This window comes from Lagenorhynchus albirostris, chromosome 4 (genome assembly GCF_949774975.1).
Source record: "Lagenorhynchus albirostris chromosome 4, mLagAlb1.1, whole genome shotgun sequence".
NCBI classification, from domain to species: Eukaryota; Metazoa; Chordata; class Mammalia; order Artiodactyla; family Delphinidae; genus Lagenorhynchus; species Lagenorhynchus albirostris.
In genome coordinates, this window is record NC_083098.1 from 71,906,563 (window position 1) to 71,924,635 (window position 18,073).

Genomic DNA, 18,073 nt, shown 5'->3' on the forward strand with positions numbered 1-18,073 from the left:
ATGTTTTGGAAATAACAAAAGGAATAGACTTCTGGAAATCTCCTTCTTTTGGAAGTGTTATTGAATTAAAATGAAATACTTTGTAATATAAGCAGAAATAACACCAAATAATCAACAATTTACTAAATATTTATTAAGTATTCATTATGTACCAGATACACTACTAAGGCACTGGGGATCTAATAAATAACTTACTTAAATCCTTCTCAAATAATCTAATAGGAGAGAAAAGTCTCTAATGCACCAATCTTTGGTTTAATGTATAAAAAATGTGGGTCAGTTTTCCAATGCCCCCTCACATCTAATACTAAATATTTTTCTGCCATAGGAGAAACATTCATTCATGGTCCATAATCAATACCATTTTATCCATGTGAATTTCCAAACATGGTGGAGAATGTCAATCCAATAAGATAAAAGACTACTAGTCTCAGAAAAATATCTTGTGAACAGAGCCCTGAAATGAGAACATTGGTCAGCTGCCCACTGCAGGACTATGCTAGTAACTAGCTGCATGGCATGCAATCTGTAGATTCTCAATAAAATAAATAACATTTATAAAACTTCAGTTTCATTTTACAGGTGAAGAAGAAGGCCCAGAAATGTTCAATGATAGAACTGAGATTAATAACCTGGGCCTGCGTATTTTCTACTTGCAATTTCATGCTACCTCTATTTTTCTTATCTGCTGTCAGCAATTTTTTTGAGTAAGAATTTCTTCAATTGTAACAAAAATCCAACGCAAGCTTCAGTAAAAAGAGATTTATTGTCTAAAGTAAAGTAAAAAGTCCAGGGGCAACAGGGATTCAGGCATGGCTAAATCCAGGGACTTGATTTATACTGTTTACTTGGTTATTACTCTTCAGTCTCTGTAGCTCCATTCTCAGGCTGGTAATCCCCTCATAGTCACACATCAGACTCCAGCTGTTCTATCAAAATTCCTGGGATTTTATTTTAATGGATCAATATGGGTCATGTGGCAATTCTCAATATCTAAAAAGTAGAGTCATCCTAACCCAAACCACATAGAATGAAGGTGGAGGAGGAATGGTTCTACCCAAGGAAGTTCAGGATGCTGATATCAGAAGACTGGAAAGTGGATGCTGGGCAGGCAAAAAAATCAACATCCATGCCACTCTTAAACAGCACTAACTACATATGTCTGCCATTTGTATCAAGATTTCATTAACTTTCATTAGATACCTTTATTCTTGGGTCTAATCTTTGCTTTGATTTATAAGGATTCACTCTGGAAAAGTTCCAGTAAAGATAAGTCTGCACAACATATATATAGCTGAGCAACTACTTTCAAGTATAATTTCTCTGAATTACAGAGGAAGTATACTTAAAATAAGCTTTCACATCTTTCACGTTCTCCAGATAGGAAAGTGGAGCTTCATCTTACACTTAGCTAGGCTAGTCAGACCTGAAAAGTGATGTGAGCTGGTTGAGGATTGGGAAGGTGAAGAAAAGGATGACTTTGCATTGATGATTCTTCTATCCACATGTCTACTCCTCTGGAAAGAAATAACTATTATCACTTTAAAAGGACCATGATGACTACCCACCCAGGACTACTTTCTGTGAGCATACTTACACCCAGGTGGCAAGAGCTATGATGAGGTCCACTTAGCATCCTGGGCACTTACCAGAGAACATGCAGTCCATGTGGTCCAAAAATAAAGAAACTGAAACAAGCTGGTGGCAGAGTCAGCAGCAAGTCTGTTCTGGCTCCCAATCATATGCTACTTCCATGGTCTGCTTTATCTGAGCCAACTCAGATGACTATGAACACTATAGGTTGCTCTTCACTGCGGTTACTGCTCAACTCTTTGTCATTTGCCTTCTCAAGTTTATTTTTGACATTTGGAGTTCAGCCATTTACGTACACAAAAATAAATCATTTTATAGGACATGAAACCAGCCCAGTAAGATGAGACTAGAGCTAAGAGTTCCAGATAACAATTCTCCACTCTAAGCTTTATTCTTTGTCTCACTTAAAAATAATGTTGGGGGTGGGTGGTGGTGGTGGGATGAATTGGGAGATGGGGACTGACATGTATACATTGACATGTATAATAATATGTATAAAATAGATAACTAATAAGAACCTGCTGCATAAAAAAAATTAAAAACAAAAAAAATCTTCAAGTAGGAAAAATAAATAAAAATAATGTTGGAAAGTTTGAGGTTGCCAATTACATACCTTCATACTGTGGATCTGGAATCAGTTGAGAAACAAGAGTGGGTGACTGGATATCAAAGTACCACTTAATTGCTGGGAATGCCAGATTTGAAACTACACCTGGACCTGACCCTGTATGGTTTTCCTAACACTTTCCTTACAGAGCAAACCCATCTATCCTTTATAACACTGAGTTTCACTAGGAACAAACTTAACACATACAGGTAAAGAAGGAAAACACAAATGTATGAAGCACAGGCCAAGAGAATGAAGAAGGGCAACACTCATCACCAGGACCTCATCCAGAAGAATGCAAACTGTGGGTGTCCAATTCCTGCCACCTCAGTGAAACGGTAAACCAGTTCTGGAAAACTAAGTAAAAGATGGAGAATGAAGATTGAAAAGGGGATCTGGCTTTAGATGGCTGACAAACACACACGGAGTCATAACGTAGGTCCTTCTTGGGCAATGAAATGGAAATTGCCTCATGAAAAATAAAGTCAGAAAAAAATGGGTTGTCTCCTAAAAAAAAAGAAGGATAAGGGCTGCCATTTATTAAGCATCAAAGGCGTCAAGTACTTGAATTCTATTATTCACGAAAAGCCTTATGTTATTTTTATCCCTCTGTTAGAGATGAGGAAACTAAGTTTCAGAACATTTAACAAATCCTTTCTCTTACCACGGTATCACAATGCCCCTTGGAAGATTTTTATTATTGTTTTTTGCTGCCCAGCATTAAAATCCCTTTGAATTGAGGGAGTCCTGCCATTGTGTGAGATTTGGCTGTAGGCAGGGGCCCCCCACTCCCAGTATGAAAACTGAAAGGACCAGACAATTGCTCTCCCTGAATGCATAACCTAGACTTGGCCAATAAAATGATTGTACCTGGGACACTGACTCTAGATCAAATGATTAAAAAAAGAATCAGGAGGCAGTTTAGAGTTCGTTAAGTGGTAATGGCAGCATCCTGTGCCTAGTGGCCAGAAGAAACACTTGATTTCTAGTAACTAGTACCAGCTGTTCCTGTTGTGTGTGGATCATCTGTGGTTCAGGCCCACAGATTCACTTGATCCCTGCCTGTGATGGTCTGGATTATAGCTCAGCAAATATTTACTCCACCCACCTCCTGTCTTCCCAGTGTAGGTCAAGAATACCTACCTCCCCACCTCACTGTTGTTTTCCTTGGCCATGTGACTTGCTTTGGTTACAAAGGAACATTAGCCAAAGACAAACATGTGCTTGTATAGTTTGGCTTGAGGCTTATGCTCCAGGGCATAAGCTTCACAAAAAGATTATGCCCCAGGAAGCCTCTTCCCTCTCCCTGAGCCTGGGGAAAGACATACATGCAGTATACAGTATCCACCTCAGAGCCTGGAGTTAAGGAGCCCAGCCAACCTGCACTTCAAAGCGGAACTACCCAGTTGTACTAGTTTCCCGTGGCTACTCTAGCACAAAGTTGGTATCTTAATACAACAAAAATTTATTCTCGGGCTTCCCTGGTGGCGCAGTGGTTGAGAGTCCGCCTGCCGATGCAGGGGACACGGGTTCATACCCCGGTCCGGGAAGATCCCACATGCTATGGAGCGGCTGGGCACGTGAGCCATGGCCGCTGAGCCTCCGCGTCCGGAGTCCGCAACGGGAAAGGCCCGCGTACCGCAAAAAAAAAAAAAAAAAATTTATTCTCTTACTGTTCTGGAGGCCCTAGTAAGTTTCACTGGGCCAAAATCAAGGTATCAGCAGGGCCATGCTCTATTCAGAAGCCTTAGGGGAGAATATATTCCCACGATTTCCAGCTTCTAGAGCTGCATTCCTTGGCTCCCAGGCCCTACTCTCATCCTCAAAGCCAGTTGCACAGCATCTTCAAATCTTCTCTGTTGCCACCACACACCACCTTCTGCCTTCTGTGTCAAAGTCCCCTCTGCCTCCCTCTTATAAGGACATTTATGATTGCATTAAGGGCCCACTAGGATAATTCAGAATGATCTCCCATATCAAGAGTCTTAACTTAATCACATCTGCAAAGTCTCTTTTTCCACATAAGGTAACATTCACAGGCTACAAGGATTAGGACCTGGATATCTTGAGAGGGCCATGACTCAGCCTGCCACACCAGCTGAGTCCATCATGGACCCACCAAACCACAGTCAATCTGTAGACCCATAAGAGTGGGAATAAATGCTCATTGTTTTAAGCCCCTGAGCTTTGGGGTGGTTTATTATGCAACATTATTGTGGAAATAGCTGATTAACTCATGGCTCATTTTCTGAAGCCTTCCCTTGATTTTCTGAGCCACTAGGCATCTCCAATAAATTCCTATTGTGCTTAAATGAATTAGAATCAGTTTTTATTAATTGCAATCCAAACAGCCTATCTGATATTTACTAACCATACAACTTTGAGAAACTCAGAGTAGAATACCAAATAATAATACTGAGAACATAAAACTTAAACTGGATGTTTTTCTTAGTACTTATACCATAAAGATCTGTTTGGAGAAAACTGACAAAATAGAGAAAGTAGAGGAGGGATATTTAGATGACTTCAAGCACTTTAAGTGGATAACACTTCTTTTCTAATCAAAGGAGAAACTAAATCAAAACCCTAACCTTCAGGTAAAAGAGATAAGTAATTAAGATGGGTGTTTTAACACAGAGAGCAGTTGTTTAAATGATTAAAATAGTGCATGCTGTCCCAAAGAGGCAATGACAAGAACTCTGACAAGACTACTGAATCAAACTGGCATTTTTTTTTAACTTTAACTCCTAGTCATTTCTATCCAGAAGAGATTCCACAGGTCAGAGAAGTGGCAATGAATTACTGTCATAAAAAAGGTATAGAGACAGCAGGAAATTGCAGACCATTAGTTAAGGCCAGTGATTCTTTGCCCTCATTTTACATCTTAAACAAAGTAAAAAAGGACAATAGATGGAAGGTAACTTTAAAATGTGCTGCTCTGTAAAGGCCAGCCAACAGAGCTTCAGGACATTTATATGAAGTCAGGACATTAGTGCCAGGGTGAATAAAGGGAATACAATAGGTTCACATTTTGACAAAGGGGCCTGACAGATCTATATCAAAAGAAGAAGGTCCAAGAGACAGAGTGATGGGAAAATAGGAAGTGGAATTAAAACTTGGCTTCCCGGAAGATAAAAAGCAATGATAACTTGGAGCACTTCCAAGGTAACTTGGGAGTAATGTGTCGGGTGAGGAGCAAGCTAGAGCAAAGGCAGCTCCCATATTGGGTGGATATAATCAACAGAGATTCCCCCAGTAGAAGACCTGTGTCTGCCTTCTTGAAAACAAAGATCTGCAACATTTCACTGGAAGAATCCCAGCTCTTCTTTCTTAAACAAATTACTTAAAATAGAGAGGTCTTCTAAAGGACTTTTTTTTTGAATTTTTGAATTTTATTTATTTTTTTATAAAGCAGGTTCTTATTAGTCATCAATTTTATACACATCAGTGTATACGTGTCAATCCCAATCACTCAATTCATCACACCACCATCCCCACCCCCCCGCGGCTTTGGTGTCCGTACGTTTGTTCTCTACATCTGTGTCTCAACTTCTGCCCTGCAAACCAGTTCATCTGTACCATTCTTCTAGGTCCCACATACATGTGTCAATATACGATATTTGTTTTTCTCTTTCTAACTTACTTCACTTCTGACAAATGAACTAAGCTGATGTGGACGGGTCCCTTCCTCTAAAAAAAGGTAGAAATTCTGGATAAAATATGACCCAAAGAATGATGCATAACTGAGTTTGAAATATAGGAATAAAAATATCCAGGTGATCAAAAACAAAAGGAGATTTCACAGAGCACGAAGTGTGAGCTAATCTCAGAACCCTCCAGCAGAGCTGTGCTCCTGGGTGTGGGTCTTAGGTCCAGGGGTAGGATGTGGCAAGGGTCCCAAAAGGCAGAGAAGCTGGAACTGGGCCCCTGCATTAGTCCACAAGCTTCAAAGCACATCGATAGGAAAAAATATATATTAAAAATTATCTCTTAAATGGCCACCACTTAACCATCTGGCCAGATAAACCAAAGTTCTTCATTACCTTTGCAAACCTACTGACTAATGCCCCTGTCTTGGCTAGTAAGTAATTCCCGGCTACACCCATATGCTTCTGCTTTCATTGGTTGCTATGCCTACAAAGGGTAAATAGCACTGGTTCCTAAGCCTGTCACTGCCCAGAGTACTTGTAACTTTAACTCCATAATTTAATTAAATATTAAGGTAACTGATGTAATGTGACTAAATAAGAGAGGGACTTATTGTTTCTATAGAAACAGCTTGAATTCTTTGGAAATTTCAACAAAGGTGAGTTGCTAAAAATATTGCTATCAAATTAGCTATAATTACAAAACTGTAAGACCATCAGGGAGTCTTAAAAATTTAGAAGAATTCTGCTATAAGATTGCTAAACCACTATTTTTAAGCTTCACTCTACTACAAGTCCTTTAAAGAAAGTAGAATCAAAGATGATACATTATGGATGTCAGAGAAATCAATACCTGGCAAATTAAAGTATATTTGCCACGTTTTAAGGTAAAATAAATATTTAAATGTTTATTTTTTTTAATTCTCTACTTTAACACATGATGGAAATCCTTATTTTAAAAGTATTTTTTTTTAAGTACTCACAGCCAGAGGATCTAAACAGACATCTTTCCAAAGAAGACATACAGATGGCCAACAGGCACAAGAAAAGATGCTCAACATCACTAATCATCAGGGAAATGCAAATCAAAACAATGAGATATACTTCACATCTGTCAGAATGGCTACTATCAAGAAGACAACAAAGAACAAGTGTTGGTGAGGATGTGGAGAAAAGGGAGGCCTCATGCACTGTTTGTGAGATTGTAAATTGATGCAGCCACTATGGAAAACAGTATGGAGATTCCTCAAAAAATTAAAAATAGAACTGCTATATGATCCAGCAATTCCACTCCTGGGTATTTATCCAAAGAAGACAAAAACGCTAATTCAGAAAGATATATTCACCCTTATGTTAACCATTGCATTATTTACAATATCCAAGATATGGAAGCAACCCAAGTGCCCATCAATAGATGCATAGATAAAGAAGATGTAGTATATATATACACAACGGAATATACCCCAGCCATAAAAAAGAATGAACTCTTGGGCTTCCCTGGTGGCGTAGTGGTTGAGAGTCCGCCTGCCGATGCAGGGGACGCGGGTTCGTGCCCCGGTCCAGGAAGATCCCACATGCCGTGGAGAGGCTGGGCCCGTGAGCCATGGCCGCTGAGCCTGCACGTCCAGAGCCTGTGCTCCGCAACGGGAGAGGCCACAACAGTGAGAGGCCCGTGTACCGCAAAAAGAAAAAAAGAATGAACTCTTGCCATTTGTAACAACACAGATGGACCTAGAGAATATTAGGCTAAGTGAAATAAGAGAAAGACAAACAGTGTATGATTTTACTTACAGCGGAATCCAAAAAACAAATGAACAAACATAACAAGACAGAAACAGAGTTAGAGATACAGAGAACAAAAACCGTCAGTTACCATAAGAGAGGGACATGGGGGGAGGAAAGAAATAGGCAAGGGAGATGAAGAGGCACAAATTTCCACTTGCAAAACAAATGAGTCACGTATATGAAATACACAGTGTGGGGAATATACTCATAAGTTATATCTTTGTGGAGACATATTGTAACCAGACATTGGTAATCATTTTGAAATATATAGAAAAAAACACTATGTTTTGAACAGGAACTAACATAGAATTGTAGGTCAATTATACTTCAAAACAAATAAACAAACATACAAACAAACTCATAGAAAGAGATCAGACTTGTGGTTACCAGAGGCGGGGAGTAGGGAGAGGGGGAATTGGATGAAGGCAGCCAAAATGTACTACAAACTTCCAGTTATAAGATAAATAATAGGGATACACAACATGATAAATGTAATCAACACTGCTGCGCATTATACATGAAAGCTGGTTGTTAAGAGAGTAAATCCTAAGAGTTCTCATCACAAAAATTTTTTCCTATTTCTTTCATGTTGTATCTATATGAGATGTCGGATGTCTACTACACTTACCGTGGTGATCATTTCATGATGTATATAAGTCAAATCATTATGCTGTACACCTTAAACTTATATAGTGCTGTATGTCAATTATATCTCAATAAAACCAGAAGAAAAAATATTTTAATAAAATAAAATAAAAATACCCATGGCTGAATCTATTTTTAAATGGAAGTCATAAGACTATATTGTACTAAACTGATTTCTGACTAGGAAAAGTCATTCAAATATTTTGGGCAATTTTTAAAATCCACAAAGTGAAGGGAGTAGAAAAGATAATTTCTAAGGATGCCTCCAATTGGTATATTCTATGGTGTTATTATTCCCCTTTGTGAGCCAGCCTATTTGGAAAACAACTGAGATTGGGGTTAAATTTAAGTAAAGAACCTGATCTTCCTGGCAAAGGAACTTCCCTTTGGCTGTTAGTACAACCCGGCAAATAACAGAGAGGTCACCTGGAAATAAAACATATTCAAGTAAATGAAAGAACTAACTTAAACACACTAATCCAGGAAATGCAGAGTAAAGATTGAAAACCTGCCCTGGTACCCAGCATTAAGTAAAGCTTTTTGTCTTTTTTTCCCCACTACAACAGTGCCAATTAAGAATAAAGTGTCAGGGGCTTCCCTGGTGGCGCAGCGGTTGAGAATCTGCCTGCCAATGCAGGGGACACGGGTTCGAGCCCTGGTCTGGGAAGATCCCACATGCCGTGGAGCGACTGGGCCTGTGAGCCACAACTACTGAGCCTGCGCGTCTGGAGCCTGTGCTCCGCAACAAGAGAGGCCGAGACAGTGAGAGGCCCGCGCACCGCGATGAAGAGTGGCCCCCGCTCACTGCAACTAGAGAAAACCCTCTGACAGAAACGAAGACCCAACACAGCCAAAAATAAATAAATAAATAATTTATTAAAAAAAAAAAAGAATAGAGTGTCAGATTCCATATATATGTGTTAGCATACGGTATTTGTTTTTCTCTTTCTGACTTACTTCACTCTGTATGACAGATATGTATAGCTGATTCACTTTGTCATAAAGCAGAAACTAACACAACATTGTAAGGCAATTATACTCCAATAAAGATGTTAAAAAATAAATAAAAATAAATTTAAAAATTAAAAAAAATAAAAAAGAATAGAGTGTCAGCTGAGAGAGGTGTATAATGGAAGATGTTGACAGATTCTTAACTCTAACAGCCAGAAGAGAGTAGATTTAATAAGGTGTCTGGAAGCAAAGGAATTTTTTAAGGAATGGGGAGAACGGGGAAATTACTAAGCAAAATGAGATGAGCTGGAGGTAGGGATGGGAAACCTGATAAGGGAGTCCTGAGACTGACAGAAAGCCTAATCAAATCATGCTATAAGCAAGATCCCCTGCCTCATTTTGGACCCTACTACATCCCCCGCTGGCTCATTTCTGGCTGAACTCTGTCCTACCCCAGAAGCCAGTGACCTAGCTGTGAGTCTACCCCTGGCCCCCTCCCTAGGGCTTTGCCCTGTGTGCACACAGAGGAAATGCCCATGTGATAAAGACATTTAAAAATAAAGTCATATATAATGTAGTGCCTTCTAAAGTCTCTTCAGCATGAGTCAGGTCAAATTAAGTAAAGAACGCATCTCAAGTGGAACATCAAACCAAAAGAAACTTTGACTGGTATTATGCAATATGATTACCCTGAAATATAGTGCGATTCCTCCCTGATCCTACTTTGGGGATTTGTCTTTTACTTTTTATTATGGAAAATTTTAAGCAAGCCAAAAGTACAAAGAATAGGAAAACGAGCCTTCATGTAACCATCATCCTACTTCCATAATTATCAATATATATCCAATCCTGTTTTATCTGCATACCTCCCCATATCCCCCTTTCCTCTACTGGATTATTTTAAATCAAATCCACACAGCAAATTGTTTCAACCCAGGGTATTTTGGCATGTATCTCTAAAAGACTTCTATATTTCTTAATATAACCACAATATCACTATCATACCTCAAAACATAACATTTAACTCCTTAATCATAAAATTCAGTCAGTGTTCAAACTTCTTTGGGGCATGTTTTAGAAAAATAAGGTCAGGCAATAGACAGAGGACAAGGTGAGAGCACTACCAATTAATGCTAAAGAATAATAATAGTAATAGTAAAATAAAACAACCAACCTTGAGACTCGGAGACGATCACATCATAAACGCTCCCTAAGCCAACAAACAGCCTACAGTCAGCAGCCAGGCAACACCACCGCCTGCCTCCTTCTGCACATGCCCTCAACCCCTCAACTGAAGTTTATTCTGCCATGGCTTATCTTCTCCTTTGAAGCCACTGCATATGATACTTATTTTACAAGCAATCTGACCTGTATAAAAAACTGAGGGGAAGACCCCATATTAATTCCCGCAGCACTATAGCAAGGCTTAGATTTTGTCACCCAGAAAGACTGGTGTTAAACAGGTCCAATCACAGAGCACTAAATAGGACTGCTTGAAAGGGCCCAATTGCATAAACCATGATGAACCTGAGAAGCAATGAAGATGAAAGAATGACTCTTGGTGAATGAGTAATGATGAAGAAAAAGGGCTCTTGAGTTGGACCATCTGGGTTCTAATCCCAGCTCTCAGCTTACATTCTGAGTAACCTTAAGCAAACTGCTTATTATTATATTTGTACCTTGATTTCCTCAAATTTTATTAAGTGAGGTCAATAACAGGATCTATCTCATAGACCAATTTTGAGAATTAAAAGGGATAATGCTAAAACTGGGACAGTACAGGGCAAACTGGTTGGTTGATTACCCTATAAAAGAGTATCTAGTACAAAGAAAGTGCTCAATAAATATTAACACTAACCAGTGGTAGCAGTAATTGAGGTAGAAGTAGTGTTTTAGTTCCTAATCAAAGGAGATAGTAATAGCTAATTTCTCAAACAACTCCAAAATATAATTTACTTTTTCTGTAAGTGGTGATTTACCCAAATCTAGAAGTATTCAAACACACTGAGAAAGGATATGTGTCCAATTTAGTGGACTTGTTCCATGGTTCCCAAACCTAACTGAGCATCAGACTTTTCCATGGAGTTTCCTTAGAATACCAATGCTTGAGTCCCTTGAATTAACATATTTCATTTGGGATATGGGGATCTATATTCTTGTTAAAGTTCCTTGGTTGATTCTAATCAGTAGTCAGATCTTGACTACTTCCAAAATTTTCTCTAATCCTCAAGTTTTATGATTCCAAGATTTCCCAAATTCTCTCATTTCAAAGCCAAATATATATATATATACACATAAATATATACATATATATACACATATATGTGTGTGTGTGTGTGTGTGTGTGTATATATATGTGTATGTATATATTCCCAGGAGGACCAAACAGATTAAGTCTTAAAGCTTCCCAAAACTGAAACAGAACTTTACCTGAGCATTTTGAGGATGTTTTGTAGGTTTTGAGGTGGGGGTTTTTTTCCTTTTTTTTTTCATTGGGTAAAGTGAAAAATCACACCATCTGCTTCTGGCTCTCTGGTGAATTTATCCAAGGCAATGAAATCATATTAGAAAAAATGAATAACTGACTGCCTGATTCTTCTGACAAGTGACACAACTCTGTCCTGTTCTCAAGCCTGTAGCAAGAGACTGGCTGTGCCACTGGAGACAGTGGTGAATGTTTCAGCAGCTGTCTTGCCTTCAGGGAAACGGAGAGGTGTTAAGTGATTTATACCAGGTCACACAGCAAGCCAGGGGGCAGTGACAGAAATAGGATCTGCATCTCCTGCTTGGCAGTCTGTGGTCCATGTATTACACCCTGAGGATATGGAAGCAAGGCCCCTCGTCTGAGCAAAGGAGCAGAGAGAGAGACCTCCATTTAGAGGTTCATAAATGCCACTCTGAAAGGAGGAAGAAAATTCCCCTTTCATGCTCAATCAAGCCTAAACCAAGGTGAGGGAATGAGGAAATGTTATTTATTTTTATAAGATGAAAAACTGCGGTATTTACTCCCTTCCTGTCAGTACCACAGAGGGGCTTCTTTTCCCAATCATTTTTCATGCCTGGTCTCACACAGTGCTGCTTCGAAGGCAGAATGGGGCAAAAAGATAGTGGTTTTTCCTATAGCTGGCCTAGGAAAAAGAGGGGTTTTTTGTTTTCTTTATAAAGCCATATAGTATTTGAGTTGATTATATTTCTGAGTGCATGGCTCAATGCAGTAACTTCAAAGATATAACAGGTAAAGTACTAAATGTCACTGAAGGGCCCAAAAAAAAAAAAACTTCTTTTCCCCAAAATCTTATCCTATTCCTAAGAAATAATTCAATCTGTTTAGGCTGAAGCTGTGTGTAGTTACATATTTCTATTTAAAATATTTTCATCTTTTTCACATCTATCTTTCTGACATGCAGTTAATTGATTCCTCAAGGGTAAGAATCAAGCTTACTTTTATACACATGCATGCGCACACACACACTCACATACACACACACACAGCTTCATAGAACCCACTACAGCGTTCCACCCTCAGGGTACTCAATTAATATTTTCCAATTATTCGATTATAGAAATAAATATATTAAATAATTTATATATTTAACTATATTAAAAGAAATATAGGTTGGATAGCAATAAGTAGGTGTTATGGACTGAGGGCATGATGGAGGAGGGAAACTGCCACTTACTTACCTTTTACACTTCAAAAATTGGGTAAAATAATGGTAGAACTATCGATGGGGTTTTTTATGTTTTTCTATATTCTTAACATGTATATAACGGACATCTGTTAGCTTCATAATGCAAAAAAGAAATAAATGTTTACAAAGCTGGCAAGTATGAATCATAGTACACAAACATAAATATACAAGAAATATTTATTTAATATTTATTTTCTATAACTCAACTTACATTCTGACTCTACGGTCCCTTTTCACTGGACAGGTAGAAATTTTAACCTCAACCCTTCCCCTGGTGCCAGGGAAATGAAGGAAGTGAGGGGACACCAGTCCACACCAGCTGGACCTATGTTTATTTCTTACAGCACAGTAGTGATCTCCCTCCAACAAGTCAGGGTTGAGCCTTGAAGATGCGGTTGAGATTCTAGGGATGGGGAGAGGAATGAAAAAAACAAGGCAGGGACATGGGTATGGTGGAGGGAGGGGAAAGAAGACGAAAGAACACCAGAGAGACTCCCAGGCTCCCATCTAAAGCACAGTCCACAAAAACAATCTCGTCTTTAGATGACCATGAACACACAAAATCCTGAAGATGGTACAAAGGATCTGTACCATCCTTTTTACCATCTTCTACTATTTGATCTTTCTTCTCAGTGATCCTTCCCTCCATGTGGGGATCTCATCAGAAGGAATTCCAGAAAATCATGCTCTCCCTAGATTCCTTCTGTTTCCCTCAACTCTTCAAGGTCCACCTTCATCTCACGTTCATTTGGATATACTCTGCAATGTCCTTGAAATCATGAATATCAATCAAGGCTCTGTCCTTGTTGAGAAGAGGAAGAACTCGACAGTTCACCAAAGGAAAAATCTTAGATCTTTAACATTTTTTTACAGTTGAACAAGACAAATATTTATCATGCTAGTTTTGACTGCCTCTTGTCCTGGCTCGACTTGGATGCATGTTATGCAGTCACTCTTTCTTTACTGTGATTAACAAAGACCTTCTTTCCACCAAGAAGAAGGGGTAGAAAAATTCCATCCTGCCTCAGACAGAAAAGAAATGGACGATAAGGAAGTTAGTTGCCTACTTTTTACCCAGTGCTTTATGGAACAGAGGTGATTAACACATTAGCATGTTCTCAAGGAGCTCATCATCTAGTAGAAAAGATAGACACAAATACCTAGCAATAATATAAAAAGAATTTATAAATTGAAAAAGAATTTTTAAATTGCAGTGGAATCACAGATTAGTTATTTCTGCCTGAAAGCATCCGAAAAGACTTTATAGAGGAGTGACATCTCAACCAAACCTTCAAGCGTAACTTGGAGACGGGCAAGTAAAGACAACAAATCATATGTGCAAAGCATAAAAGGATGAAACAATATGACATGTTTATAGACACTCAGGCAGAACAGTGTGTCTAAAATACAGAGGTGATCAGAGAGAGAAAGACAGATTTTGACCAGATTTAATGTAAGTGATCCCTGTACAACTGGGCAGTTCTGAAGTCTCATAAAATAGTTCATCATAAAAGCCTTGCCTAATCCCAAAGTAGGGACATCTAGAGCTAAGATGTGAACTGGAATTATATCCCAAAGTCAAAGAGCAAAGAAATAATTATGAATATGTGCATAAATGGCTGACCTGCCTCCTGTCTGTTCAGGAACACACTACCTCTTATTTGCTCCTCATTTTTCCCTCTCCCTGAACTGAAGAATGTCTTTCCAACTCACTCTCCATACCCTCGCAAGCCAACTATCCCTCCTCCAAAGGATGAATTTAAGTTCAACATCCACATGCTTATTAGAGAAAGTAGGAATGGTCTTTCACTTTTATTTTTCCCTTCAATTTGGTAATGGTGAGATTGGAAGAAACTGCTCCTGCAATAGGTATTGATGTCTCCTCTTCCTTTATATTCAGTTTCTAACAATTGCAGTCAAAGCCCAATAGCCAGAGAATTAGGACTAGAAGAGCCAAGCATCTAGCTGTATGAAGGTTCATGCCAGTTCAATATCTGATATTCTTTTTTTCTGAAATACTGGAATGTTTGCCAAAAAATCAATAAGCTTTTGTGAAGGGAAAAAGCTAAAAACATTACAGAGTTAAGTACTAATTGGAGGGAGCAAACTGATGTTGATGGCAAGGTTCTCTCAAGAAACAGGGTGTTCCTCTTATAAGATCCAACCACTGCTGGTTTCTCACATACATTTGTGTTTGTGTGCCATAAGCATGGATGTTTTAAATTTAGAGTTAGAGAAACTATTTTTCCATTATTTTGTAATTTGTTTTTTATGAATTTATTACTTTACTGCCATGTCCTAATCTCTACTTGAACCTCTCTTGGAGAAATTAGGGAGTGGCCCCTGGGAGAATATGGAGAAAGCTACGTGTTGCTTGGTAATTCAACCTTCCTGATTTTTCCACAATTGATTTATCCTTGGACCAACAGCATTTTCAGCTGATTCCTGTTGTAAGCAGAATTAACTTACCCAGGTTTGAGAGCATTCTCATTTTCCCATAATAATTAAAATAATTTTTATCAAGGAAACTAAGACTTTAGAAAAGGTAAAAAGAACATTATTTAAAACTAAGAAAAGAGTTTAAGGGCTGCTGATTGAAGGTTTGTAAGTAACTGCTAACCATCTCTTATTAAGCAAAATGTTGGGAAAAAAATTTGGAGAGAGTAGCAGCAAAAATCTTAAAAACAGGAAAGTCTTTACTCACCATAAAAATTGTTGAACACAGAAATATCCTCCCTAATGTAGCCAGCTCAGTTGAGTACATTTCCATTTTATCTAAGAATGTGCCTCAAATGGGTAAACAAAATCCTGAACATAAAGCATTTCTGATTTCCTCTTTCTTCTTGGTAATTTGTTTTTATATGAAATACCTCTATGATTGTACAAATACAAAATAACAATTGCAACAATAGAAGAAACTGGTCATCTCAACATGCCATGTCTCTGATATAGTACAGACACAACAAACTGTCCAGCCAGCTCTGGAGAGCAGCTGACAACTGCCAACAATCCTAAAATAGGCCAGACACTGCTACCATTATAGAACAAAGCAATAATTCAGAAAGCATTGGAGTGATGTAAAATAAAATCTTTGAAATGCAGAAAGCAGTATATTTAATCATAAGTGATTCCTGTTCAACTGCACATGAATTTTTATAGTAACTTTATTCATAATTTCCAAAACTTGGAAGCAACCAAGATGTCCTTCAGTAGATGAATGGATAAACTGTGATACATCTGGACAATGGAATATTATTCAAAGAGAAAAAGAAATTAACTGTTAAGCCACAAAAAGACATGGAGGAATCTTAAATGTATATTACTAAATAAAAGAAGCCAACATGAACCTGAAACGTCTACAGTCTCTATGGTTTCACTATATGATATCCTGAAAAAGGCAAAACTTTGGAGACAGTAAAAAAAAAAAGAAAAAAATCAGTCATTTTCAGGAGTTAGGGGAGAGGGAAGGATAAATAAGCAGAGCACAGGGGATATGGGAGGCAGTAAAACTATTCTGTATAATACTATAATGGTAGATACATGTCATTATACATTTGTCAAAACCTACAGAATGTACAATACAAAGAATGAACCCTAATGTAAACTATGGATTTGGGGTGATAATGATGTGTCAGTGTAGGTTGATCCATTATAACAAATGTACCACTCTAGGTACATGATGATGGGAGAGGTTGTGCATGTGTAGGGAAAGAAGATATAGAGAACTCTCTATACTTTCTGCTCGATTTTGCTATGAACCTAACAGTGCTCTAAAAAACTGTGTATTAATTTTTTTATTAATGTTGGTGTATAGTGGCTTTACAATGTTGTGTTAGTTTCTGCTGTAGAGCAAAGTGAATCAGGTATACATATGTCCACCCTTTTTTAGATTTCCTTTCCATTTAGGTCACCACAGATCACTGAGTAGTGTTTCCTGGGCTATACAGTAGGTTCTCATTAGTTATCTACTTTATACATAGCAGTATATATATGTCAATCCCAATCTCCCAATTCATCCCACCCTACCCTTCCCCCCAGGTAACCATAAATTTGATCTCTACATCTGTGACTATATTTCTGCTTTGTCAATAAGTTCATCTGTACCATTTTTCTAGATTCCACATATAAGTGATATTATACAGTATTTGTTTTTCTCCTGATTTACTTCACTTTAAATGACAATCTCTAGGTCCATCCACATCTCTGCAAATGGCACTATTTTGTTCCTTTTTCTGGGTGAGTAATATTGCATTGTATATATGTACCACATCTTCTTTATCTATTCCTCTGTTGATGGACATTTAGGTTGCTTCCATATCCTGGTTATTGTAAATAGTGCTGCAATGAACATCAGGGTGCACACAAACTTTCAAATTATGGTTTTCTCCAGACATATGCCTAGGAGTAGAATTGTTGGCTCATATGGTAGCTCTATTTTTAGTTTTTTAAGGAACGTCCATACTGTTCTCTATAGTGGCTGTACCAATTTACATTCCCACCAACAGTGTAGGAGGGTTCCCTTTTCTCTACACCCTCTCCAGCATTTACTGTTTGTAGATTTTTTCATGATGGCCATTCTGACCAGTGTGAGGTGATACCTCATTGTAGTTTTGATTTGCATTTCTCTAATAATTAGTGATGTTGAACATCTTTTCATGTGTTTGCTGACCATCTGCATGTCTTCTTTGGAGAAATGTCTATCTAGATCTTACCCCCATTTTTTGATTGGGTTATTCGTTTTTTTGATAATTTATTTTTTTAACTTTTTATTTTATATTGGAGTATAGCCAATTAACAATGTTGTGATAGCTTCAGGTGCACAGCAAACGGACTCAGCCATACACATACATGTATTCGTAAGTCCCCTCCCATCCAGGCTGCCACATAACATTGAGCAGAGGTCCCTGTGCTATACAGTAGGTCCTTGTTGGTTATCCATTTTAAACATAGCAGTGTGTACATGTCGATCCCAAACTCCCTGACTATCCCTTCCCCCCATCCTTTCCCCCGGTAACCATAAGTTCGTTCTCTAAGTCTGTGAGTCTGTTTCTGTTTTGTAAATAAGTTCATTTGTATCTTTTTTTTTAGATTCCACCCATAAGAGATATAATATGATATTTGTCTTTCTCTGATTTTTTAATTTTTTAAACCTC